Source organism: Heterodontus francisci, chromosome 5, assembly GCF_036365525.1.
Source record: "Heterodontus francisci isolate sHetFra1 chromosome 5, sHetFra1.hap1, whole genome shotgun sequence".
NCBI classification, from domain to species: domain Eukaryota; kingdom Metazoa; phylum Chordata; class Chondrichthyes; order Heterodontiformes; family Heterodontidae; genus Heterodontus; species Heterodontus francisci.
Genome location: NC_090375.1, coordinates 141,424,736 through 141,451,212, shown reverse-complemented (window position 1 = coordinate 141,451,212; position 26,477 = coordinate 141,424,736). Strand labels below are relative to the sequence as shown.

Here is a 26,477-nt window from a genome sequence, read left to right as displayed (position 1 = left end):
CCCACCAGGAGAGGTAGTCACTGCTGAGTCTGAGTTATAGAGTCATGCAGCACAGAAACAGGCCCTTCAGCCCACCGAGTCCGTGCAGACCATCAACCACCCATTTATACTAATCCTACATTAATCCTTTTTTTTCCCCCCTCACACATTCCCTCAATTCTCCTACCACCTACCGACACGAGGGGCAATTTTTTACAATGGCCAATTTACCTAGAAACCTTCAAGTCTTTGGCATGTGGGAGGAAACCGGAGCACCCGGAGGAAACCCACACAGTCACAGGGAGAACTTGCAAAGTCCGCACAGGCAATACCCAGAACCAAACCCAGGTTGCTGGAGTTGTGAGGCTGTGATGCTAACCACTGTGCCACTGTGCTCGGAGAATGCAAGGGTGCCTCAAAGTGGAGCCAACCTCGGAGCCTAAAAGATAGATAACAATTTAAGAAGGGAGAAGGCAGTAGGGCCCTCAGATCGGAAAGGAAATCCCTCCACTTAAATTTTTGGGCCATGGGGGGGTACTTTGATGCCTGAGGCCCCCTCTTTGGGGGATTGGAACATCTGGCTCTGAAGGCTGCTGGGATTGCCACAGGGAGGCTGCCACCATTGGGTTGGCAGCCTCCACACCCAGCGGGGCGGCTGCTCTGTCACCATCACAATGCCGATGAGCATGAGAAATCACCCCTAATTGGGTTCTTAATTTCTTCAATTGGCTACCTGCTTCCATTGAGTGGGCAGCTGGCCTGTTCCCAGGAAACTTTCCTAACAGCGGGAGTGTGTTGGGGAACCATCTCTAAGCAGCTCTTTGCCGTTTTCCTGACATCACACTTTCCCCAGGGCTGGAGAAATTCAGCCAAAAGAAGCTCATTCTCATGAAACAGGTAATCACATGATGATAGGTAGGGTGCAAACAGCTAAATTCCAGTCAATGGGTTGGTTAAATTTACTTTTGGCATAGCGTTTGCTTATCAAATTACTAGACTGCTTTCTTGTCATTAAGAGCAATCTCAATGTGCAATATATGCATACAAACTATTAATTGCCTAACATTTCAAAGACACAAAGTAACTTCCGTGCACCTGATTTCTGAATAGAAGGAAACCTCATCACTGTTGGAAATTGGCTGAGCTAGTTGACCCCCTCTGGAGATCTAACTGTTTGAAGACATTTAAGAATTTTGCTTATCCAGGTGTCAGGCAAGATGCTTTAAATATTTTTTAAAAACTGTCTAAAACTTGTCTTAAAATATATTTTTTCCCTAAAGGCCTAAAGAAAATATATAACATGGAGATTATCATGTGAGGGACAATCATGATATCTGGCAATAGCATTGTCAGTTTCAAAATAGTTTAGTAGTTATGCTTCAGGGTCGATATTTTTAACCTCAACCACACACTTTCATAATGACTATTCTGTGTAAAGTCATGAGGCCTGAAAATCTGTGGTGGCTCCACTAGATCCTGCCATAACTCCAGTGGAGACTAACAGGTGCAGAGTGCCAGTAGTGTGTCCCATCTGGAAGATTCACTGCAGTAACTCACCAAGGCTCCTTCGACAGCACCTTCAAACCCACGATCTCGACCACCTGGAAGGACAAGGGCAGCAGATGCATGGGAACACCACCACCTGCAAGTTCCCTCCAAGTCAAACACCATCCTAACTTGGAACAATTCCTTTACCGTCACTGAGTCAAAATCCTGGAACTCCCTTCATAACAGCACTGTAGGTGTACCTACACCACATGGACTGCAGCAATTCAAGAAGGCAGCTCACCACCACCTCCTCAAGGGCAATTAGGGACGGGCAATAAATGCTGGACGAGCCAATGGCACCCACATCCCATGAATGAATAAAAGAAAAACCATCAGAAAATGGCAGGGACCAGATTGTGTTAGGTCTCTGCTGTTTAAGGCGGGCAAGTTAAAGGAAAATCCTAAGGCATTTTATAAGTATATTAAGGGCAAGAGGATAACCAAGGAAAGAATAGGGCCCGTTAGGGACCAAAGTGGTAATCTGTGTGTGGAGCCGGAGGATATAGGTGAGGTTTTAAATGATTACTTTTCATCTGTGTTCACTATGGAGAAGGACGATGAAGGTATAGCGATCAGGGAGGGATATTGTGATATACTTGAACATATTAGCATTGAAAGGGAGGAAGTATTAGCTGTTTTAGCAGGCTTAAAAGTGGATAAATCCCCAGGCCCAGATGAGATGTATCCCAGGCTGTTATGTGAGGCAAGGAAGTAGATAGCAGGGGCTCTGATACAAATTTTCAAATCCTCTCTGGCCACAGGAGAGGTACCAGAGGATTGGAGGACAACAAATGTGGTACCATTATTTAAAAAGGGTAGCAGGGATAAACCAAGTAATTATAGGCCGGTGAGTCTAACATCAGTGGTTGGGAAACTATTGGAAAAAAGTCTGAGAGACAGGATTAATCTCCACTTGGAGAGGTAGGGAATAATCGGGGATAGTCAGCACGGAGTTTTCAGGGGGAAATTGTGTCTAACAAACTTGATTAAATTTTTTAAGGCGGTGACGAGATGTGTAGATGAGGGTAAAGCAGTTGATGTAGTCTACATGGTCTTCAGTAAGGCTTTTGATAAGGTCCCGCATGGGAGATTGGTTAAGAAGGTAAGAGCCCATGGGATCCAGGGCAATTTGGCAAATTGGATCCCAAATTGGCTTAGTGGCAGGAGGCAGCGGGTGATGGTCGAGAGTTGTTTTTGCGAGTAGAAGCCTGTGACTCGTGGTATACTGCAGGGATCGATGCTGGGACCCTTGCTGTTTGTAGTGTACATTAATGATTTAGACATGAGTATATGAGGTATGATCAGTATGTTCGCAGATGACATGAAAATTGGTGGTGTCGTAAATAGTGAGGAGGAAAGCCTTAGATTACAGGATGATATAGATGGGCTGGTAAGATGGGCAGAGCAGTGACAAATGGAATTTAGTCCTGAGATGTGTGAGGTGATGCATTTTGGGTGGGCTAACACGGCACGGGACTATACGATGGATGGTAGGACCCTAGGAAGTACAGAGGGTCAGAGGGACCTTGGTGTACTTGCCCATAGATCACTGAAGGCAGCAGCACAGGTAGATCAGGTGGTTAGGAAGGCATATGGGATGCTTGCCTTTATTAGCCAAGGCATAGAATATAAGAGCAGGGAGGTTATGATGGAGCCGTATAAAACGCTAGTTAGGCCACAGCTGGAGTACTGTGTACAGTTCTGGGCACTACGCTATAGGAAGAATGTGATTGCACTGGAGAGGGTGCAGAGGAGATTCATCAGAATGTTGCCTGGGCTGGAGCATTTCAGCTATGAAGAGAGACTGGATAGGCTAGGATTGTTTTCCTTAGAACAGAGAAGGCTGAGGGGGGACATGACTGAGGTGTACAAAATTATGAGGGGCATTGATAGGGTAGATAGGAAGAAACTTTTTCCCTTAGCAGAGAGGTCAATAATGAAGGGGCATAGATATAAGGGAAGGGACAGTTGGTTTAGAGGGGATGTGAGGGAAAAAAATTTCACTCAGAGGATAGTTGGAATCTGGAATGCACTGCCTGAAGAGGTGGTAGAGGCAGGAACCATCACAACATTTAAGAAGTATGTAGATGAGCACTAGAAATGCCTTAGCATACAAGGCTATGGGCGTAGTACTGGAAAATGGGATTAGAATAGTTAGGTACTTGATGGCTGGCACAGACATGAAGGGCCGAAGGGCCTGTTTCTGTATTGTATAACTCTATGACTCTATGCTTTGGGACTTTTTCAGCATGCCATTTAAGTGGAAAACCTCTGCCCACCCTTTACAAGGTATATGTTGTCAAAGCAAAAATTCTCAAGGAAGGGATTACCCATTTTTCCATCTTGCTTGAGACTAGGATAGTACACCAAGTGAGATGAACTATACCAGCCTCCAAATGTGTAGACAGGGACCCTAATGGACATCTCCTCTCACTGCAACTTCCTCCACGTGTTCAAAATGCACTGCAGCAACTCACCAAGGCTTCTTCAACTGCAGCTCCCAAACCCATGACCTTTTCTGCCTAGAAGGACATGGACAGAAAGTGCACAGGAACAGCACCACCTACAAGTTTCCCTCCAGGTTACATACCATCCTAACTTGGAAATATTTTGCTGTTCCTTCTTTGTTGCTGGGTCAAAATCCTGAAACTTCCTCCCGAACAGCACTGTGGGAGTACCTACACCACATGGACTGCAGCAATTCAAGAAGGCAGCTCACCACCACCTTCTTAAGGGCAATTTGGGATGAGCAATAAATGCTGGCCTTGCCCGCGACACCTGCATCCTATGAACCAATAAAAAACAATGTGCCATACAAAGCCTCCTCTGAAATCTTTTAGTAGTTAAAAGATTCTGAAACTCATATACAGCCACTTGAATCTTCCAAACAGGTTTGAAAAGATAGACATAATATTTGATTCTTCCTGTAATGCAACATGCCAAAAGATCACTGAGCCCAGAACTGTAAATAAGTTCACCTTGCATTAGTTCATGAAGAATATTGTGAAGTGGGTAGCGATTGCAATGTTGAAATCTTTTAAGTGGCGTTGAATCAATGTTTATGCATTTTTTTTAATCATTGCCTTTCATCACCATTATCATAGTCAGTCAGGAAGCTAACATTTCTCATCAGCAAGCTTGTTAATATGCACCTTGATTAGTTTATAATTCTGGAAGTGACAACTGTGTTTGGATCAGCTTAAAACTGCAAAATGTCTTTGAACTTCCTGTCTTTGAAAACAGCTTGTTATATGGCACAAATGAGATTTGGTGTACATTCTGTTGTCATAAGGTTCTTGTAATTCAATGCCAGAAGCTGCATATTTTGAATGACTTGGAACAGGTCTATGTTCTCGCACTATTTGATACTTGATGTACTATTTCTATCTTTGAGGGTTTTTGATGCTGACCCTTCTTTCTTTTCCCTAACAGCTTCATTTCTCTTACGTTGAACATGAGTCGTGTAGTGCAACTCTGATAATCAGTGTCCAATATTCATGTTTGGATTAGTATCTTTATTGTAACAACACAGTTCAGCTGAAATCTGACTCACTTGCAACTTGTTTCAGGGCATGCTGGCATACAGTTTGTTGGCATATCGGTCTTCAATGAGTCCAACTGCTTCAAGTCTAGGAATGCAACCTTCACTCGAAATCGATGGATTTATTGAAGACTAGTATGCCAACACTCTCAAACAACAAGCCTTTTCAGTTAGACCGTAGTGTTACCGTTATAATGGCCCTGGCACCACATCTGAATGACCAGTAGCTTCATCTAGATTATAAATCTTCTGTTTGCCCTTGTCTTAAGACACTTGGCTGAGAAATGGTTTTGTTCTCTACATATATTCTGCTTCTGGCCCCAAGAAAGTTTATTTCTTTTGCCTTCTTTCCTGATTTTTTTTCCACAGATTTACACAACCTATTACACAGAGGATTTTGAAAGCTACTAGGGTATCTGAAAATGTTTTAACTTTTCTTCAATGCTTCATGTCTTCTGAGTAGCTAACTGCTTTTTTGTCCATTCCCAGCTTTAGTATTCAATATCTGTTTTGGTTCATTTTTAAAGTCATTCCTAGTACCATGGTGCTGTTTATCAACAAATACTTGAATTCTGATTCGGTTTTGCCTCCGAACCTCATATTCTGCTTAAGGTACAGTTGATTCTGCACATGATTATTGTTTAATCAGAGTCTTCATCCTGATTGAAAATATTGTGGGGTGGGGGGGGAGCTTTTACCCCATAAAAACCAGGTGGGTTTGGTTCGAGTGGAAGGAGAAAAATCTAACAATTTGAAACAGGAGCCAACCCTGCCTCGAACTACACTCACCTCCAGTTATGAGGGAGTCAGGACATGGGGCAGATGACCAATGCACTGGCAAGAGGCAAGCCCATCATTAAAATATTTCAATGAGGCTGCGCTTCTTCATTTTAACAGTGATTCTATTTTGAAGCTCAGGCATTTGGCTTTCCCTGGCCTTGAGAATTCCGACAGTTGAAAGGAGATAAATCCATGAAGTATGTGCCTTTATTCTTGTGGGCCAGGAGAAGCAGGAGTGTTTCCTCTCGGCCCAACATGCTACCCAGTAAACCTATTCAACTCATCCCTCCACCTCCACCCTGTTGTGATCTGTGTGCTCCTCATGCAACCAGACCTCACCCCGACGGCCATCTGTCTGCCCCATGCCCGATTGGATTCCCTCAACCACTGAAAGCACTCCCCCTCCCCCCCTCCCACCCACTCCACTGATCACCACCAGCTCGCACCCCCCATACCTGCAATCAGATCCCTGGGCACCACCTAATCACCACAACCACCATCCGTTCCCCTCCCCAACTACTATCTGTCCCCCAAGATTGGGTCCCTGCCCATGATTGGACCGTCCACCCACTACGATCAGATCCTCATCCAATTGCATGCCCCCGATCACCATCCCCACCACCCCCCACGATCTCTCCCACCACACTGCCTCCCTAGCTAGACCTACTGTCCTCAGCCCATTGTCGATGTGGCTTTGTGCTCCAGCCTGTCAATCAAGCTGGTTGTGGACAGGAAACCTACAGTCAAAATGGGCAGGAAACCTACAGTCAAAATGTTACAAACATCCTACATGACGTTCAGGAAACAAGTACTTCTGAGTCTCCTGGCTGAAAAATAGCACTGTCCCGCAACGCCACTTCCACACCACTTCTGGCCTTATGTCCAGCCCATGGTGTTCATTGATTTCCCCAGCACTGAATTGTTCCATTTTGATAAAAAGAGTATTTTTTTTGTCCGCCTTGACTTCATCTGTCTCAAACTTGACTGCCAAGAACTGGAAGTAGGAGTGGTCAAGGTGGGTTGGGCTTCAGATTTTTAGATTTTTCTCCTTCCACTCGAACCAAACCCACCTTTTTTTAACTCCCCCACCGCTATATTTTCAATCTGAATGAAGACTCTGGACTGGATTTTAAGCAGCCCGCAATGTCAAGATCCCTGGTGGGGGGTGAGGGCCTGAAGATGGCTCCGGATGAGGCCCACCATGGCTGGCAGGGGCCCGGATCCTTCCAGAGGCAGTGAGGCACCATGGTCGCCCCCCACCCCCCGCTGCTGGGTGACAGGACCACAATCAACTTATGCAAATCAATTAAATTAATGCATTAACATAGATTTACCTGTTATCTTGAGGGCTCGCTGCGACCTTCGATGTGGGGCTGGCACTCCAGTGCTTTCAGATCCCCATCCAGGGATAGGAGGTGTGGCACTGCTGCGGAGGGGTTAGGAGGTAAGATTACCAATGCCAGGGTGGAGGGTCCGGGTCAAATAATAGTCATGGGTGTAGGGAATGGTGGGAAGGGTTATACTTTTAACTTTGTGCAGTTTGGCGGAGGAGAAGGTCAGATGTTAAAGGCCGGTGTTTTGTGGGGGAACGGCAAATAGTTAATGTCATTGTTATTGGGGGGTGGTGGGAGAGGGGCAAAAGAAATGTATTTATTTAATTTTATTGTATATGTCTTTAAATATTTAAATATCCTGGCAGGGCTGACTACCTTTTAAAAATGGCGTCACGCCTGTGCACAGGCAGTCGACGCCATTGCCACTGATGCACAGCCCAGCCCCTCCACGTGATTGGGGGGAACAGCCCGCCCCATCGATTTAAATGAGCCGCTGCGCTTGAGATTGCGGCAGAACTTTGGCCAGGCCACCATTTTTAGAGCTCGCTGCCAATCTTTGCGGTGAGCTCATAAAATCCAGCCCTCTGATTAAACAATAATCATGTGCAGAAGCACTGTACTTTAGGCAGAATATGAGGTTCGGAGGCAAAACCGAATCAGAGTTCCAATATTTGTTGACGAGGAATGACTTTAAAAATAAACCAAAACAGATATTGAAAGCTTACCTCAATATATTTAAAGCAGGTGAAAGGAAAGAAAAGCAGTCACGTCAATGCTAGTAATCTGTGTAGGAGAAAACATCAGCCTTGGTTCTGTGTTGGTACTCTCGCCTATGGGGAATCTCCAAAGCAGGGAATGGCTTCTGCTTCCTTCGGGTTCTGCAAAGAAAGTCAAAGTAAGTAAAACTACTTGCCTGTATTGGTCTCTCCTTGACTATTGACTCTTCCCACCAGGTTGGCCTGATGTCAACAGAGCCCAATCTTCATGTATAAAATGGACCATACCAACGTACAGATTAGGAGTAGGAGTAGGCCACTCGGCCCCTCGAGCATGCTCCACCATTCAACAAGATCATGGCTGATCTGATAGTAAACTAAACTCCACATTCCTGGTTACCCCCAATAACACTTCATCCCCTTGCTTATCAAGAATCTTTCTGTCTCTGCTTTTAAAATATTCAAAGACTCTGCTTCCACTCCCTTTTGAGGAAGAGAGCTCCAAAGACTCAGGACCCTCTGAGAGAAAATATTTCTCCTCAACTCTGTCTTAAATGGGCGACCACTTACTTTTAAACAGTGACCACTAGTTCCAGATTCTCCCACAATAGGAAACATCCTTTCCACATCCACCCTGTTAAGACCCCTCAGAATCGTATATGTTTCATTCAAGTCACCTCTTACTCTTCTAAACTCCAGTGGATACAAGCCTAGTCTGTCCAACCTTTCCAAATAAGACAGCCCACCCATTCCAGGTATTCGTCTGGTAAACCTTCGCTGAACTGCTTCCAACACATTTACATCCTTCATTAAATAAGGAGACCAATACTGTACACAGTACTCTAGGTGTGGTCTCACTAATGCCCTGTATAACTGAAGCATAACCTCGCTACAGTTATATTCAATTGCCCTCACAATAATTGAAAAATAAATTCATTCATGGGATATGGGCATCGTTGGCCAGGCCAGCATTTATTGCCCATCCCTAACTGCCCTTGAGAAGGTGGTGGTGAGCTGCCTTCTTGAACCGCTGCAGTCCATGTGAGGTAGGAACACCCACTGTGCTGTTCGGAAGGGAGTTCCAGGATTTTGACTCAGCGACAGTGAAGGAAGGGCGATATAGTTCCAAATCAGAATGATGTGTGACTTGGAGGGGAACTTGCAGGTGGTGGTGTTCCCATGCATTTGCTGCCCTTGTACTTATCGATGGTAGAGGTTGCAGGTTTGGAAGGTGCTGTCTAAGGACTCTTGGTGCATTGCTGCAGTGCATCTTGTAGATGGTACACACTGCTGCCACTGTGCGTCGGTGGTGTAGGGAGTGAACGTTTGTGGATGGGGTGCTAATTAAGCGGGCTGCTTTGTCCTGGATGGTGTTGAGCTTCTTAAATATTGTTGGAGCTGCACCCATCCAGGCAAGTGGAGAGTATTCCATCACACTCCTGACTTGTGCCTTGTAGATGGTGGCCAGGCTTTGGGGAGTCAGGAGGTGGGTTACTCGCCGCAGGAGTCCTAGCGTCTGACCTGCTCTTGTAGCCACAGTATATGGCTACTCCAGTTCAGTTTCTGGTCAATGGTAACCCCTAGGATGTTGATAGTGGGGATTTCAGTGATTGTAATGCCATTGAACATCAAGGGGAGATGTTTAGATTCTCTCTTGCTGGAGATGGTCATTGCCTGGCACTTGTGTGGTGCGAATGTTACTTGCCACTTATCAGTCCAAGCCTGAATATTGTCCAGGTCTTGTTGCATTTCTACACAGCTTCAGTATTTGAGGAGTCGCGAATGGTGCTGAACATTGTGCAATCATCAGCGTACATCCCCACTTCTGACCCTATGATTGAAGGAAAGTAATTGATGAAGCAGCTGAAGATGGTTGGGCCTAGGACACCACCCTGAGGAACCCCTGCAGTGATGTCCTGGGACTGTGATGATTGACCTCCAACAGCCACAACCATCTTCCTTTGTGCTTCCTTTCTCCAACCAGTGGAGAGTTTTGCCCCTGATTCCCATTGACTCCAGTTTTGCTAGGGCTCCTTGATGCCATACTCGGTCAAATGCTGCCTTGATGTCAAGGGCAGTCACTCACACCTCAAGTTCAGCTCTTTTGTCCATGTTTGAATCAAGGCTGTAATGAGGTCAGGAGCTGAGTGGCCCTAGCGGAAACCAAACAAAGTGTCACTGAGCAGGTTATTGCGAAGCAAGTTTCACTTGATAGCACCGTCGATGACACCTTCCATCACTTTACTGATGATTGAGAGTAGGCTGATGGGACAGTAATTGGCCGGGTTGGACTTGTCCTTTTTTGTGTACATGACATACCTGGGCAATTTTCCACATTGCCGGGTAGATGCCAGTGTTGTAGCTGTACTGGAACAGCTTGGCTCGGGGCGCGGCAAGTTCTGGAGCACAGGTCTTCAGTACTATTGCTGGAATATTGTCAGTGCCCATCGCCTTTGCAGTATCCAGTGCCTTCAATCGTTTCTTGATATCACGTGGAGTGAATTGAATTGGCTGAAGTCTGGCATCTGTGATGCTGGGGACTTCAGGAGGAGGCCGACATGGATCATCATCTTGGCACTTCTGTCTGAAGATTGTTGCAAATGCTTCAGCCTTATCTTTCACAACTGATGTGCTGGGCTCTCCCATCATTGAGGATGGAGATATTTGTGGAGCCACCTCCTCCAGTTAGTTGTTTAATTATGCACCACCATTCATGGCTGGATGTGGCAGGACTGCAGAGCTTAGATCTGATCCGTTGGTTATGGGATCACTTAGCTCTGTTTATCGCATGCTGCTTACGCAGTTTGGCATGCAAGTAGTCCTGTGTTGTAGCTTCACCAGGTTGACACCTCATTTTGAAGTATGCCTAGTGCTGCTCCTGGTATGCCCTCCTGCACTCGTCATTGAAACAGGATTGGTCCCGCGGCTTGATGGTAATGGTAGAGTGGGAGATATGCCAGGTCTGAGGTTACAGATTGTGGATGAGTACAATTCTGCTGCTGCTGATGGCCCACAGCTCCTCATAGTTGCCCAGTTTTGCATTGCTAGATCTGTATGAAATCTATCCCATTTAGCACGGTGGTAGTGCTACACAACACGATGGACAGTATCCTCAATGTGAAGGTGGGACTTTGTCTGCACAAGGACTGTGCGGTGGTCACTGTTACCAATACTGTCATGGACAGATGCATCTGCGGCAGGCAGATTGGTGAGTCATAGAGTTATACAGCATAGAAACAGGCCCTTCGGCCCATCTTGTCTGCGCCGGCCATCAAGCACCTCACTATTCTAATCCCATTTTCCAGCACTAGGCCCATAACCTTGTATGCTATGGCGTTTCAAATGCTCATCTAAATACTTCAATGTTGTGAGGGCTCCTGTCTCTATCACCTCTTCGGGCAGTGTGTTCCAGATTCCAACCACCCTCTGAGTGAAAAATTATTTCCTCAAATCCCCTCTGAACCTCCTGCCCCTTACCTTAAATCTATGCTCCCTGGTTATTGACCCCTCGCTAAGGGAAAAAGTTGCTTCCTATTTAACCTATCAATGTCCCTCATAATTTTGTATACCTCAATCACGTCCCCCCTCAGCCTTCTCTTTTCTAAGGAAAACAAGCCTAGCCTTTTCAGTCTCTCCTCATAGTTGATTGAGCTTTGCGTCAACCAGGAATTGAACCTGGGGCTTTTGTATGGCAAACTGGAATTCTACCACTGAACCACCAAGGACGAGGTCAAGTATGTTTTTCCCTCTTGTTGGTTCCCTCAACACCTGCTGCAGACCCTGTCTAGCAGCTATGTCCTTTAGGACATGGCCAGCTCGGTCAATAGTGGTGCTATGGAGCCACTCTTGGTGATGGAAATTGAAGTCCCCCACCCAGAGTACATTCTGCACCCTTGCCACCCTCAGTCCTTCCTCCAAGTGGTGATCAACAGGAAGGAGTACTGATTCATCAGCTGAGGGAGGGCGGTAGGTGGTAATCAGCAGGAGGTTCCCTTGCCCATGTTTGACCTGATGCCATGAGACTTCATGGGGTCCAGAGTCGATGTTGAGGGCTCCCAGGGCAATTCCCTCTCGACTGTATACCACTGTGCTGCCGCCTGTGCTAGGTCTGTCCTGCCGGTGGGACAGGACATACCCGGGGATGGTGATGGAAGTGTCTGGGACATTGTCTGTAAAGTATGATTCCGTGCGTATGACTATGTCAGGCTGTTCTATTCGCTTTACTAATTACTTGCTGTACCTGCATCCTAACTTTTGCGATTCATGCACTAGGACACCCAGATCCCTCTGCATCTCAGAGCTCTGCAATCTCTCATCTTATAGATAATATGCTTCTTTATTCTTCCTGCTAAAATGGACAATTTCACATTTTCCCACATTATACTCCATTTGCCACATCTTTGCCCTCTCACTTAACCTATCTATATCCCTTTGTAGCCTCCTTATGTGCTCTTCACAACTTACTTTCCTACCTATCTTTGTGTCATCAGCAAATTTAGCAACCATACCTTCTGTCCCTTCATCTAAGTCATTTATATAAATTGTAAAAAGTTGAGGCCCCAGCACAGATCCCTGTGGCACAACATCATTACATCTTGCCAACCAGAAAATGACCTATTTATGCATTCTCTCTGTTTCCTGTCAGCCAGCCAATCTTCTATCCATGCCAAAATATTACTGCATATACCATGAGCTTTTATTTTCTGCTATAACCTTTGATGTGGCACTTTATCAAATGCCTTCTGGAAATCTAAGTACAGTAAATCCACAGGTTTCCCCTTTACCCACAGCACATGTTACTTCTTTAAAGAACTCCAATAAATTGGTTCAAAATGATTTCCCTTTCACGAAACCATGTTGACTCTGCCTGATTACCTTGAATTTTTCAAAATGCCCTGCTACAACGTCTTTAATAATAGCTTCTAACATTTTCCCTATGATAGATGTTAAGCTAACTGGCCTTTAGTTTCCTGCTTACTGTCTCGCTCCCTTTTTGAATAAAGGAGTTACATTGGCTATTTTCCAATCTAATGGAACCTTGCTCAAATCATTGTATTTTGGAAAATTAAAACCAACGCATCAACTACCTCACTAGCCAATTCTTTTAAGACCCTAGGATTTGAGGACATGTCAGCCTGCAGCTCCAACAATTTGCTTAGTACCACTTCCCTGGTGATTGTCATTTTCTTGAGTTCCTCCCTTCCTTCCTTTTCCTGATTTACAGCTATTTTTGGGATGTTACGTGTATCCTCTATGATGAAAATCGATGCAAAATAACTGATCAATTTATCTTCCATCTCCTTGTTTTCCTTTATTAATTCCCCAGACTCACTTTCTATAGGACCCACATTCACATGGTTAATTTTTCTTTTTAAAATATCTATAGAAACTCTTACTGTCTGTTTTTATATTTCTAGCCAGCTTTCTCTTGTATTCTAATTTTTCCCTCCTTAATCTTTTAGTTCTTTGCTGCTTTTTATCTTCTGTCCAACCTTCTGGCCTGCCACCCATCTTTGCATAATTATATGCTTTTTCTTTAAATTTGATACTCTCTTTAACTTTTTTATTTAGCCACGGATGGTACGTTCTCCCCTTGTAATGTTTCTTTCTCATTGGAATGTATCTATTCTGTGTATTCTGAAATATCCCCTTAAATGTCTGCCACTGCATCTCTATTGACCTGTCCCTTAAGCTAATTTACCAGTTCATTTTTGCTAGCTCTGTTTTCATGCCCTCATAATTGCCCTTATTTAAGTTTGAAATAGCAGTCTTGGACCCACTCTTCTCTCCCTCAAACTGAATGTAAAATTCAATCATATTATGATCGCTGCTGCATAGGGGCGTCTTCACTATGAGATCATTAATTAATCCTATCTTGTTGCACATACCAGTTCTAGTATAGCCTGCTCTCTGGTTGGCTCCAGAACGTGCTGTTCTAAGAAAATATTCCGAAAACATTCTGTGAGCTCCTCATCTAGGTTACCTTTGCCCATCTGATTTTTACAGTCTATCTGTAGATTAAAATCTGCCATGATTATCACCATACCTTTCTGATAAGCACCCATTATTTCTTCCTTTATACCCCGTCCTACCATGTGGTTAGTGTTAGGTGGCCTGTACACCACTCCCACAAGTGAATTCTTACCTTTACCATTTCTCATCTCGACCCAAACTGCTTCTACATCCTGGTTTCCTGAATTTAGGTCATCCCTCTCTTTTGTGCTAATACCATCATTAATTAACAGAGCTATCCCTCCACCTTTTGCTAGCATCCTATCCTTCCTAAATGTCATGTACCCTTCAATATTCAGGTCCCAATCTATGTCATCCTGCAGCCATGTCTCTGTAATGGTTGCCAAATCATACTTATTTATTTCTATTTGTGCTATCAGTTCATCTGTTTTGTTTTGAATGCTACATGCATTCAGATACAGAGCCTTTAGTTTTGACCTTTTATTATTTTTGTAACCTCTAGCCTTGTCCGCTGATTTACTCTTAGACTTTTACTCACTGTCCATAACTGTCAGTCTGTTTATCATATGAATACCTTTCTCTCTTGCCATGTCTCTACTCTTTGATTTACCACATCTTCCCAAATTTGATCCCTTGCGCCCACTGTTTAGTTTAAAATCTCTCTACTTCCCTCGTTATGCGGCTTGCCAGAACACTGGTCCCAGCATGGTTTCGGTGTAGACCATCCCAACAGTACAGCCCCCACTTTTCCCAGTTCTGGTGCCAGTGCCCAACAAACCAGAACCCACTTCTACCATGCCAGCCTTTCAGCCACACATTCATTTCTCTAATCTTAATTGCCCGACTCCAATTTGCACGTGGCTCTGGTAATAATCCAGAGATTATTACCTTTGAAATTTTGCTTCTTAATTTGGTGCCCAGATCTTCAGACTGGCTATGCAGAACCACTTTCCTTGTGCTGCCTATGTCAGTGGTACCTACATGGACCACGGTGACTAGATCCTCCCCCTCCCACTGTAAGTTCTTCTCCAGCCCTGAGTAGATGTCCCGAACCCTGGCACTGGGCAGACAACACAGCCACCTGGAATCTCGCTCTTTGTTGCAGAGAACAGTGTCAATCCCCCTCACTATACTGTCCCCTACTGCCACTACATTCCGTTTTGCTCCCCCAAGTTGAACGGCTTCCTGTACTCTGGTGCCATGGTCAGTCTGCTCATCCACAATACAGCCCTCACTGTTGTCCATACAAGCTGAAAGAACTTCAAACTTGTTGCTCAATTGCAAGGGCTGAGGCTCCTCCACTCCCACTTTCTCAATCCCCTTACCTGCCTGTCCTTGACCATTGACCAAAACAGACGACCCTATCCTAAGGGACATTATTGCCTTCTGGAACAAAATGTCCAGGTAACTATCCATCTCCCTGATGCATTGCAGTGTCTGCAGCTCGGCCTCCAGCTCAATGACTCTGAGCCAAAGTTCCTCAAGCCGCAGACACTTACTGCAGACGTGGTTGCCATGGATTGTTGTGGCATCAAGGAGCTCCCACATACTGGAGTCACAACCCATCACCTGTCCTGCCATCTTTATTGTGTTAATTTAATTACATTTCTTTTTGCTTAATTAATTTATAGTTCCCCTCCTTACTGACCTCCTGTCACCTACCAAACTCCCTTCTTCACACTCTGTTCCCTCTAGCAGCGCTCAGACAGACAAGCAGCACAGAGAGGTCCCTGAATTTATACTCTCTGAAAACAATGATGTGTCACCTTTGCTAGAGCTCGGAAACCAGTTTTAGCTAGCTACCTAATTAACTAGCTATAGCTACTTAGACAACTTATATAATCCTGTTTAAAACTGTAAGAAACTTAACTTGCCTGTTAACTTAAACAGTAATTTCAGTTAATTGTTAAATGTAAATGAAACAAAAACTAGACTTTAGAGAGATTAATCCTTCAAATCCCCTCACTTACCAAACTCCCTTCTTCACACTCTGTGCCCTCCAGCAGCACTCCACCAGTCTCCAGCAGATTTTTTTTTGCCTGCTCAGAAAAGCTGGTTAAAATGGGAACCAGTAGGAGGAGAGTAGGACCTCAGTCTGGTAAATCCCATGGGCGATTTTAACTACCTGCCTGTTTTGGACCAAGCATCCGAGCTAAAATCGTTCCTCTTAGAGCAGTTCCCTCACATGATCACCATTAGGAACTGTAACTGAAAACTTACTGAAAGAATTACAAGGGAGCATCTTGTTTCTGAATGGTTCATATATTGTGTAAGTTTAATTCTCTGCATTGGTATCTGCATGTGTTTTTTAGTTTATTTTGTTCTCCCTGTTATATTCAAAACTGCCTTTGGAGGTGACAAAAGAACATGACGGATATTCTATCCACTTCTAGTGAGTGATATTCTGTAATTAGGAGTTAATTGTTAAACCTGGAAGCACAATGCAGAATAAAGACGTTGATTTTTGTTCATAAAATAGTCATTCTGCTTATAGAACTGTAATTAAGCATTGCATATGGCAGCATGTATTCTGGAAAAAGCCTGGACTGCAACAGAAAACATAAATGATGTACCAGTAAGACTGAATTAAGATTGTTTTAAAGGATACATTTTCTAAGACCTTATCTAAAGAAGGGGACATAAGAATATAAGAACATATGAAATAGGAGCAGGAGTAGGCCATTCGGCCCCTCAAGCCTGCCCCGCAATTCAATAAAATCATGGCTGATCTGCCCCAGACCTCAACTCCTCTTTCATGCCAGCTCCTCATAGCCCTCAACGCCCCGATATTTCAAAAATCTAACTACCTCCTCTTTAAATACTTTCAGTGATCTATCCTCCACAAATCTCTAGGTTAGAGAATTCCAGACATTCACTACCCTCAGAGAGAAGAAATTCCTTTGCATCTTAGTTTTAAATGAGTGTCCCCTTATTCTGTAACTATATCCCCTAGTTTGAGATTCCCCCACTAGTGGAAACATCTTCTCAAAATCTACCCTGGCAAGCCCCCTCAGAATCTTGTACGTTTCAATGCGATCACCCTCATTCTTCTAAACTCGAATGAATAAAGGCCTAACCTGTTTAGCCATTCTTGATAAGTCAACCCCTTCATCCCAGGAATCAGCCTAGTGAATCTCTTTTGAACTGCCTCCAATGCCGGTATATCCTTTCTTAAATACAGGGAGGATTTAGAAAATGTAGCCGTGAATCTTTACTGTGACTGTTTTGAAGTATATAGAGCTTTATGGACACTTTGTCCCACAAATTTAAATAAGTTACTAATTTTTCCAACTAATTGCACAGTTCTTTTTGCTGGATGTTCCTTTGAGAAACTTGAACTTTTAAAATTCAAAGAACAGTTGAGTGACTTATCTGTATTTTACATCCTCTTTTCGTAAAGCAGAATAAAAAATGTTCACCAGTCAGGAGTGAAAAGTTTCCATCTTACTGTGATAGATTTAAAAATACTGTTTATCAGTAGGAGAAAGATATAGTTTGCTCAAAGTGTAAATGCATAGCCCTTGTATGCCTTGAGAGCTCTTAGGCCCGAAGGATCCATGCGAAGGATTTAAAGTCTTTTTCATGTAGCTTTATGCCAATGGATCTATAATGTAGATGCAACATTCCCTAAAATCTCAGTTACTTCTCTTATGAATCCTTTGAAACAACCACCCGCATGAGTGCATACTGCATACTGAATGTGGAACCCATTGATGTTTTCTTTCCTTGTCAGCACTATAAGGAGAAAGCCATTATATTGACATAAAAACCTGCATTTCTCCTGTAATCCTGTGCTTGTGTGAAAATATTTCCAAATACTCAAATAATACAGCTGTGAAAGTCGAATGGTGTTTGTTCCTGGAAGAGTTCCTGATTTTTAAATGGGTTATCAGGGACATGCATAATAGATTGTAGATGTCAAGCAGAGGCAAGGCACAACTAGTGAATTTGTCCCTAAAATAAATGCAAAATACTGCAGATGCTGGAAATCTGAAATAAAAACAAAAAGTGCTGGAAATACTCATCAGGTCTGGCAGCATCTGTGGAGAGAGAAACAGAGTTCATAGTTTGAGTCAGATATGACTCTTCTTCTTCTGAGTATTTCCAGCACTTCCTGTTTTTATTAGCGAATTTGTCCCCTTGCCGCTCTCTCTCACTGCCCTGTGATCAGTTGGAGAGCAGAATTGGTGAAGACTTGGGAACAGGTTGCACCACTTTCATCTTGGTTAGGGAATGTTTCGTGACTTTAAGAGCAAATTAAGAATTTTTTTTACCAGTATCAGATCAAATGATGGTGCTTCTTCCTCAGAGGTCTGTTGCAACTCTTGCCCTTCCTCCTGAGGCTGCAGTGGCTCCACAGGCAGAAGTTCTTGGGTGCCTGAAAGTAAAAATGCAGAAGGGAAGGTTGGGGTCAGGGAAGAGGGTGGGATGGGAAGCAAGAGATCCATGATATCATGTCATATAGCAGGAAGAGGGTGAGGTGGGAGATGAGAAGGAGCCAAAGGCAGGATGTTCTCAGCGATGCCAGATGCAACAGGCTCTGTCACAGCAGCCCCACCATGCAGACAACCAAATCCTCTGGGGTGTCCTGCTGAGCTCTCAGCCAAACACCAGTACGGACCCTCCAATGCTACAGTCATTTAAATGTGGTGCCCGCACAAAATTTACAGTGATTGGCAATATAGCCAGTTATACAATGCAATTTCATTCAGTGACAAGTGTTGACTGTAGTTGCTTGTTAAAATGCTGGAAGTGCAAATATATCAGTTACTGAACTTTAAAAAGTAATTGAATGAAGCAGTTGCAACTTTTTTTTCATATGATGTGTTACATTTTTGCAATTATTGTAACACATGGTGCTGCAGTAACAATGCTGTGCTTTTGACACTGGTTTGTCTCATTCATGATAAAAGTACGTCTCTACTCACAAGGCTCAAACGCATCATAAATTGCTTCATTTGGGACTAAGTCAATAGTGCAAAACTGCCTACAATTTCCCGCTAATTGAAAGTCTCAATCAAATTATTTGCAGATGATGTGAGAAATAGAAATGTCACACAAACTCTCAATGGGAGACTAAAGAGTTATTCTGACTCTTCGCTCACCCATTTAGATACTGGTCAGCGTTTATGTAATCAATTACCTAAAATGATTTCTGATGTAGAACGTTTACTCATAAACCGATTGTTGGCGATAGACTTGGATAAAGAACTCTTAACTTTGCACCTCCAATGGCTCAGCAAATGTTTCCAGGGAATTGTTGAGTCATACAGACTGGTAAAGTCACTGGCTCAAACATGGCCTGTGCTAAGATATTTGATTTCTAGAACTACAAACATTAGGGAAATTGTACCTTCTGCTGTGGAATAGGGAGAGGAAAGCCAGCTAGCTTTTTGTGGTTCATTTTATATCCATTAACTGCTGGATGTGCACATAACAAAGAACAAAGAAAATTACAGCACAGGAACAGGCCCTTCGGCCCTCCAAGCCTGCGCCGATCCAGATCCTCTATCTAAACATGTCGCCTATTTTCTAAGGGTCTGTATCTCTTTTCTTCCTGCCCATTCATGTATCTGTCTAGATACATCTTAAAAGACGCCATCGTGCCTGCATCTACCACCTCCGCTGGCAACGCATTCCAGGCACCCACCACCCTCTGCGTAAAGAACTTTCCACGCATATCCCCCCTAAACTTTTCCCCTTTCACTTTGAACTCGTGTCCTCTAGTAATTGAATCCCCCACTCTGGGAAAAAGCCTCTTGCTATCCACCCTGTCTATACCTCTCATGATTTTGTACACCTCAATCAGGTCCCCCCTCAACCTCCGTCTTTCTAATGAAAATAATCCTAATCTACTCAACCTCTCTTCATAGCTAGCGCCCTCCATACCAGGCAACATCCTGGTGAACCTCCTCTGCACCCTCTCCAAAGCATCCACATCCTTTTGGTAATGTGGCGACCAGAACTGTACGCAGTATTCCAAATGTGGCCGAACCAAAGTCCTATACAACTGTAACATGACCTGCCAACTCTTGTACTCAATACCTCGTCCGATGAAGGAAAGCATGCCGTATGCCTTCTTGACCACTCTATTTACCTGCGTTGCCACCTTCAGGGAACAGTGGACCTGAACACCCAAATCTCTCTGGACATCAATTTTCCCCAGGACTTTTCCATTTACTGTATAGTTCACTCTTGAATTGGATCTTCCAAAATGCATCACCTCGCATTTGCCCTGATTGAACTCCATCTGCCATTTCTCTGCCCAACTCTCCAATCTATCTATATTCTGCTGTATTCTCTGACAGTCCCCTTCACTATCTGCTACTCCACCAATCTTAGTGTCGTCTGCAAACTTGCTAATCAGTCCACCTATACTTTCCTCCAAATCATTAATGTATATCACAAACAACAGTGGTCCCAGCACGGATCCCTGTGGAACACCACTGGTCACACGTCTCCATTTTGAGAAACTCCCTTCTACTGCTACTCTCTGTCTCCTGTTGCCCAGCCAGTTCTTTATCCATCTAGCTAGTACACCTTGGACCCCATGCGCCTTCACTTTCTCCATCAGCCTGCCATGGGGAACCTTATCAAACGCCTTACTGAAGTCCATGTATATGACATCGACAGCCCTTCCCTCATCAATCAACTTTGTCACTTCCTCAAAGAATTCTATTAAGTTATACATGTAGATCTACGGCCTGGATCTTCTGTGATACCTGCACTTACTGTCACAACTGGTACATGAGAGATAGTCACTTGAATTCTTGCCAGTGGAATGATGCCACATTAAAATATCTTCAAACAATAGAAAAATTGGTGGAGAAAACTGACAGGAATAAAGGGGAAAGGTAAAAGCGCCACCTGCAGAAATACATTCACTATTGCTTTAGGTAATGTCTGGACACATTGATATTCTTGTCCATTAATAATTGATAAATCATGCATTCCATTACAACAGTGACTACACTTCAAATGTACTTTGGTTGTCTTTTGGATATCCCGTTGTCATGAAAGGCATCTTACAAATGCAAGTTCTTTTCTTTTTCAAGACTTTTAAAGTAAGAAAAGCTGAATCCTGATTTTTTCCATTAAACCATGCCTGGCCTAAGAGGAGTATATTTGCTATGATTAGGGATGTACCAAATTCACGTTCAAATTTACAAATTTCACGTTCATGGCATTTTAAGAATAATGAATTTCATGATTTCACATATTTAAATCACAAATTTCATTGTATTGCAACAAACCATGAAAATGATCTGCTTAAAACAAAAAAAAAGACAAGGGTGGTTTCTGGTTTCAAATAGCATTGACTGTATACTCAAAAACTATTGTAAAAAGCTGACAATAAAAAGGTCACACTCTTTACTCACTGGCTTCCAAATTCTTTCACTCGATGTGCTGCAGTCATGGTAATGGCCCTTTTTGATTTGCTCATTCTGGCATTTTTTATCCGCTAATACTTGCGACTGCTTCTCTCAAAACTGCACTGGAAGACCTCCCTCGTCTACCAATCAGCAAAGTAAGCCTTGTGTCAATCATTAAACACACAATGTTCACAACATGCTCGGCAATCAGTGAGTTCAGCTTTGTGTCAATCAATAAAATGTACGACATTTGCAAAATGGCTGATTTCAAAGAGGACCCAAGATTTCACAGTCCGTGACATATTTTTCACATGAATTTGGTAGGGCCTTAGCGATGATCTTATTTGTATGCATCAGTAAAAACCTTGTCGGATACAAAAGCTAACAGTAGTGTGAAATATCCTCCTACCCTCCAGTTTATGATGGAAGATGTATTTAACCAGGACTAATAATAAATTAACTACAGAGTGAAAATCCCTACCTAACACTATTGTGGGAACACCATCACCGCAAGAGCTGCAGTGTCTCAAAGAGATGGCCAACCACCACTTTCCCAGGCAACTAGGGATAGGCAATAAATGTGGCATTGCCAATGTCGCCCTTATCCTTAGAACAAATGAAATTATATTGTGACAGAAGATAATTTTTCCAACCAGAATCCACAGTGTCATCAGATTTGTTTGTTATTGTATTTGTTGACTTTCTAGCACATTATTCTGTTGCTATGATCCAACTATTTTCTGGACTGATAGCATTGTTTTTAAATTGGACAGCTACCATTGGATTAGTTAACATAATGGACAGGCAAGAAGTTACAACAAAATGATTAAAATTATGATTTATTGTGCTACTAGAGCAGTGTAGCTCTCTCAAGTTAGTCATTGTTTGTAAACCCTTAGTAACCTATCTGATGTGGATCAGTTACTAGTGTATTGTTTAGCACTCAGTATGCTGTAACTTTGGAAACATAACCAAGGTTGCAGATCATACTACCTGACAAAATGTTGAACCAACATATATGTAACCCTGTCCTTGTGCCTTGTTTTACATGTGACCATGAAGACACTGAAACTCTTTTTAGATTCATTCTTGGGATGTGAGCCTCACTGGCAAGGCCAGCATTGATTGCCCATCCCTAGTTGCCTTTGATTAACAGTAGTACTGTGGATTCTTTAGCTAGCTGGCATTGCACTACACATGAAATCCCCAATCAATAGAGTCTGAAGCACATTAAGTGGATGTTGGGAGTTATCTATCTGAGTGTAAAGATTACGAGTGCTACTAAAATGCAATGTACTGTCACTTATCCGAACATCAGTACTTGGATTGTTTAATCAAATTGCTCATGTAAACCTAAATATTTATTGATGTGTAGTTTTTGGTAGCTTTTCACACACAAATGAATGTTTTCAGAAAAGCATGATCAATTTAAGAACAATTTAAATGCGAAAATATTATTGATAGACTTGTTTTAAACTGGGACCTGAAGCTAAAAGGGGTGTTTCACATACTGAACAATATTTCCAGATATTTCCAAGTCCTGGATTATATCAATAGGTACTATGCTTAAAATGAGCAGCCGGGGGCTTGGCAAAGATTTAGTCAATGCCCAATTACCTGAGGAACATAAATTCAAATACAGTCAGATTACTGAGATGGAAGCCTCCTCTGTATATCTGCAAGAGTCCTATGTGAGATGAACTTGCATAGTTTCCATCCACTTCCTAATGAACATACAGGGGTAAAGTTTCTGCTTTGGGCACAATTGGCAAATTGGGTGAAAATTGCTCTTGAAATTTTGCTGTTTTTCTGAAATGAAGATATTGTTCAAATTTCCGCCCAAATTCATTTGCATAATCACAATCTTAAAATATTCCTTGAACCAGTGGAATTGGACAGTATAATACATTTTTTCCCCTTGAATTAAAATATTCTTTGATATATTTAATAATGGTAACCTGGTGCAGTTTTATTATTACAACTAAAAATGTGTTTATCACAAAAAGTAACAATTTCTAATGAGTATGAATAGCCCTATCTTAAATAACTGAAAATGAATTTTTTTTTAAAATAATAATTTCATGAGTGTACAGTAGTCAATTTCTTAATAAATTAAGTATTTTAAAATATGACTACTATCGCCCTTGCGCCTAAAGAAAAGCTTAATTGAAAGAGCCTCCATGAATAGTTGCAGTTGACAGAAACTCGCCATGCTCATGATTGTGATCTGGAGGCAAGACCAGTTTTGTGGGCAAGGCTGGTGTCCAGTTCAAGGTTTTGTAAACCAGTGGAAAAGGTCATTTGAAACTCAATTTAAACAAAATGTAACTTGTGTTTAAAATTAAATGACCTTTTGTGCTGGTTTGGGTGATTTCAACTGGATTGTGCAATCTAGCAGAAACTCTAGGCCAGAGTCTCAATTGAATTCCTACTGGAAAAAGTGCCCCGTATTTGGCACTAAGGAGTAGATTTCTTTTGGCTGGCAGTAATGAATAAGGAGGCCAGGATATTGTTGCCACGGCTTTGCTGCTTCCTGCTGAGAATTGTGCTTTACTTAATTTTCCAGCTGGCCTTTTAGGCTAGTGTGAAGTACTTTTGCACGCAATGGGCAGAATTTAAAGCAGCTGTGGTGGTGTGGGGGGACAGAGAATCACATCAGAGTTTTCCACCCGGAAATCCAGCGTCATGACATCATTTCCGGATTTTGTCAGCAGTGGCAAAGTACCATGGCGGCATTGACACCCCGATGCAACAGGAAGCTATTTTAAATTGCTGAACTGCTATTTTAAATGCATTTAAATATAATTATTTATAATTTAATTATTGGCCCTCGATTTTATGAATGGCGGGTGGCACTTCAGACCACTAAAATCTGACGGCACCAAGACGAGACGCCACATTGCCGCGATGGGGAGGCAGCCCTAAGCATTGCTGCATAGGGGAAGAGGGGGTTCAGAGGCCATTGTCAGATTGTGTTGCTGTGTGCTCTGCAAAGGGTTCATGTTCCCGGGGGCTCGGCAAGGAGGTTCGGGGTCTCGGGAGCTCTGCAAGGGGGGGGTCTGGGTCTCGGGGGTTCTGCAAGGGGTTAATGTGAGTTTGTGTGCGCTGTATAGGGTTACCAAACTGTTGTGTGATATGTTGGTCGCTCACAGTGCCGGGACAGAGACTGGGCCATCAGCAAGGTTGGGCTCTGAGGTCCATCAGGGACTCTGCCGAGAGAATTGCTAAAAGCTAAGTTGCTAAGCCAGGGTCATCTCTGCATCAACAGCGAACTTTAGGCCCACAGGTCCCCTGGCATGAGTCTCATACACCCTGTACTTTTGCACCACCATGTTGTGATGCGGCACCTCTGACGGAGGGAGGGCCAAGAGGCAGTTGCACCTGTCCATGAAGCTCCACAACGAGAGCAGCAGCAGCTGACCATAACTAGAAGGGCACACCACCACCAGGGAGTGTACTGGACTTGAATCAGCTACCTCTAAATGTCCAAGCGCCATTGTCAACGAAGACTATGCCTTTCCAGGGAGGCCATCACTGACTTATGTGCCCTGCTGCAGGATGAGTGGTGATCACTGATATTTGGGGGTCAGCCTATGGCAATGGCCCTGAAGATCACCATGGCACTAAACCTCTACGCATCTGGATCTTTCTAGGGATCCACTGGGGACATGTTTGTGGTCACCCAGAGAGCAGCTCACCACTGCATCAAGGAGATGACCAATGTCCTGTTCAAGCGGGCCAGCGACTATGTGCACTACCGGGCCGACACTGACAGTCAGGCTGAGAAGGCTGTCGGGTTCAGGGCCATCGCTGAATTCACCCGGGTGCTCCCATGGACCAGCCAGCTACCTTCATCACCAGGTAGGGCTTCCATTCAATTAACATTTAACTGGTCTGTGACCACCGAAAGCATTTCCTGCAGGTGTATGCCCACTTCCCAGGAAACAGCCACGATGCCTACATACATCGACAGTACCAGGTGCCACAGCTTTTCAGGCGCCCTGCTCACCTTCAGGGATAGATTTTCGGGAACACGAGCTACCCATTGAAGACTTGGCTACTTATGCCTGTGAGGAACCCTCACAATGCAGCAGAGGAAAGGTACAACAATTGCCATGGTTCCACCCGACCTTCCATTGAGCAGGCCATTGGGCTGCTGAAGATGAAATTCCTCTGCCTTGATCGATCTGGTGAAGCCCTGCAGTAAGCCCCAGCAAGGGTCTCTCATCCCATGGTGGTCTGCTGTGCTCTGCACAATCAAGCACCGCAGAGGGGGGTGGCCTTACAGGACAATGAAATACCTGAGTGACACTTATCCGCCAATGAAGAAGACGTGGAGAAGGAAGAAGGGCAAGCAGCACTGAATGGTGAAGACATGGCACTGGAAGCCAGACAGGTGGAGCGATGCACAAAGGAGGCAAGAGACAACCTCATAATTACCCGTTTCCAGACACCCCAATGTCCACTCACAGAGAATCCAATAAAGACTCACCTTCAGATGTGTATTCTGTCATCTCCTTTCCATTTGTGTTCGGTGACTTGCAACCAGCTGCAATTTGTGCTAGTGGCCATGGGAAAACGTTTGTTAATGAGGACTGAGGTCACATTGACATGTTAATGAGGGCTGTGGTCATATTGGCATTGCCCAAAGGGGAAAGAGAGAAGTCAGAAGCTCACTAGGCAGAATGGAAAATAGCTTTCAGGCAATGATCATTAATGATTTTCACAAAAGAACATCATTACATTACATATTTCCTACACCTGTGAGTCCCGAAATGTGGCTTGGTGGTCTTAATACATTTGCGAATGCTCCTATCTGGTGTGATTCCTGCGACAACAGCTGGGCTAGAGGCAGGCTGATAATCAGGCTGCCCCTTGGCCTTTGATGATTTTGGCCTGTGTTCTCTGGCTGCCTGAGGGTGTCCTGCACTAGTGCAGGACTCACCTTGGGCATTGCAGCTGCTGGAGCTGGGCTCATTGGAGGAGGGGCTGAGGAGCCAGTGTCCAGACTCGGAGGGCCCTGTGTGGAGCCCCTAGATGTGGAGGTCAGCCTCTGCTCCTCCCTTTTAAGGCTCACTTGAACATCTCTGCTCACCAGAGAAGTATGAGGAGCAGGAGAAGACTCCAGGTCGTGTTCCTTTACTGCTGCCTCGAACTCATGACCAAGGCGATGGTGTGCAGGTCTGTGTGCATCTGTGGGATCTGGCTCTCCATGAAGGTCACCAACCTCTCG

At 43.9% G+C, this 26,477-nt stretch overlaps 1 protein-coding gene and 1 long non-coding RNA gene across 2 annotated transcripts in view; one reads left to right on the top strand and one right to left on the bottom strand.

The window, feature by feature from the left end:
- Positions 1 to 26,477, top strand: part of csmd3b (CUB and Sushi multiple domains 3b) — a 2,327,439-nt gene that overhangs the window by 133,390 nt on the left and 2,167,572 nt on the right. The gene's annotated exons all lie outside the window — the stretch shown is intronic.
- LOC137369626 (uncharacterized) lies at positions 6,486 to 21,354 on the bottom strand. The gene is made up of 3 exons (XR_010974986.1): positions 21,251 to 21,354; positions 18,146 to 18,249; positions 6,486 to 8,060 (listed from the first exon to the last, which is right to left on the bottom strand). It is a non-coding gene; the product is annotated as an uncharacterized lncRNA (long non-coding RNA).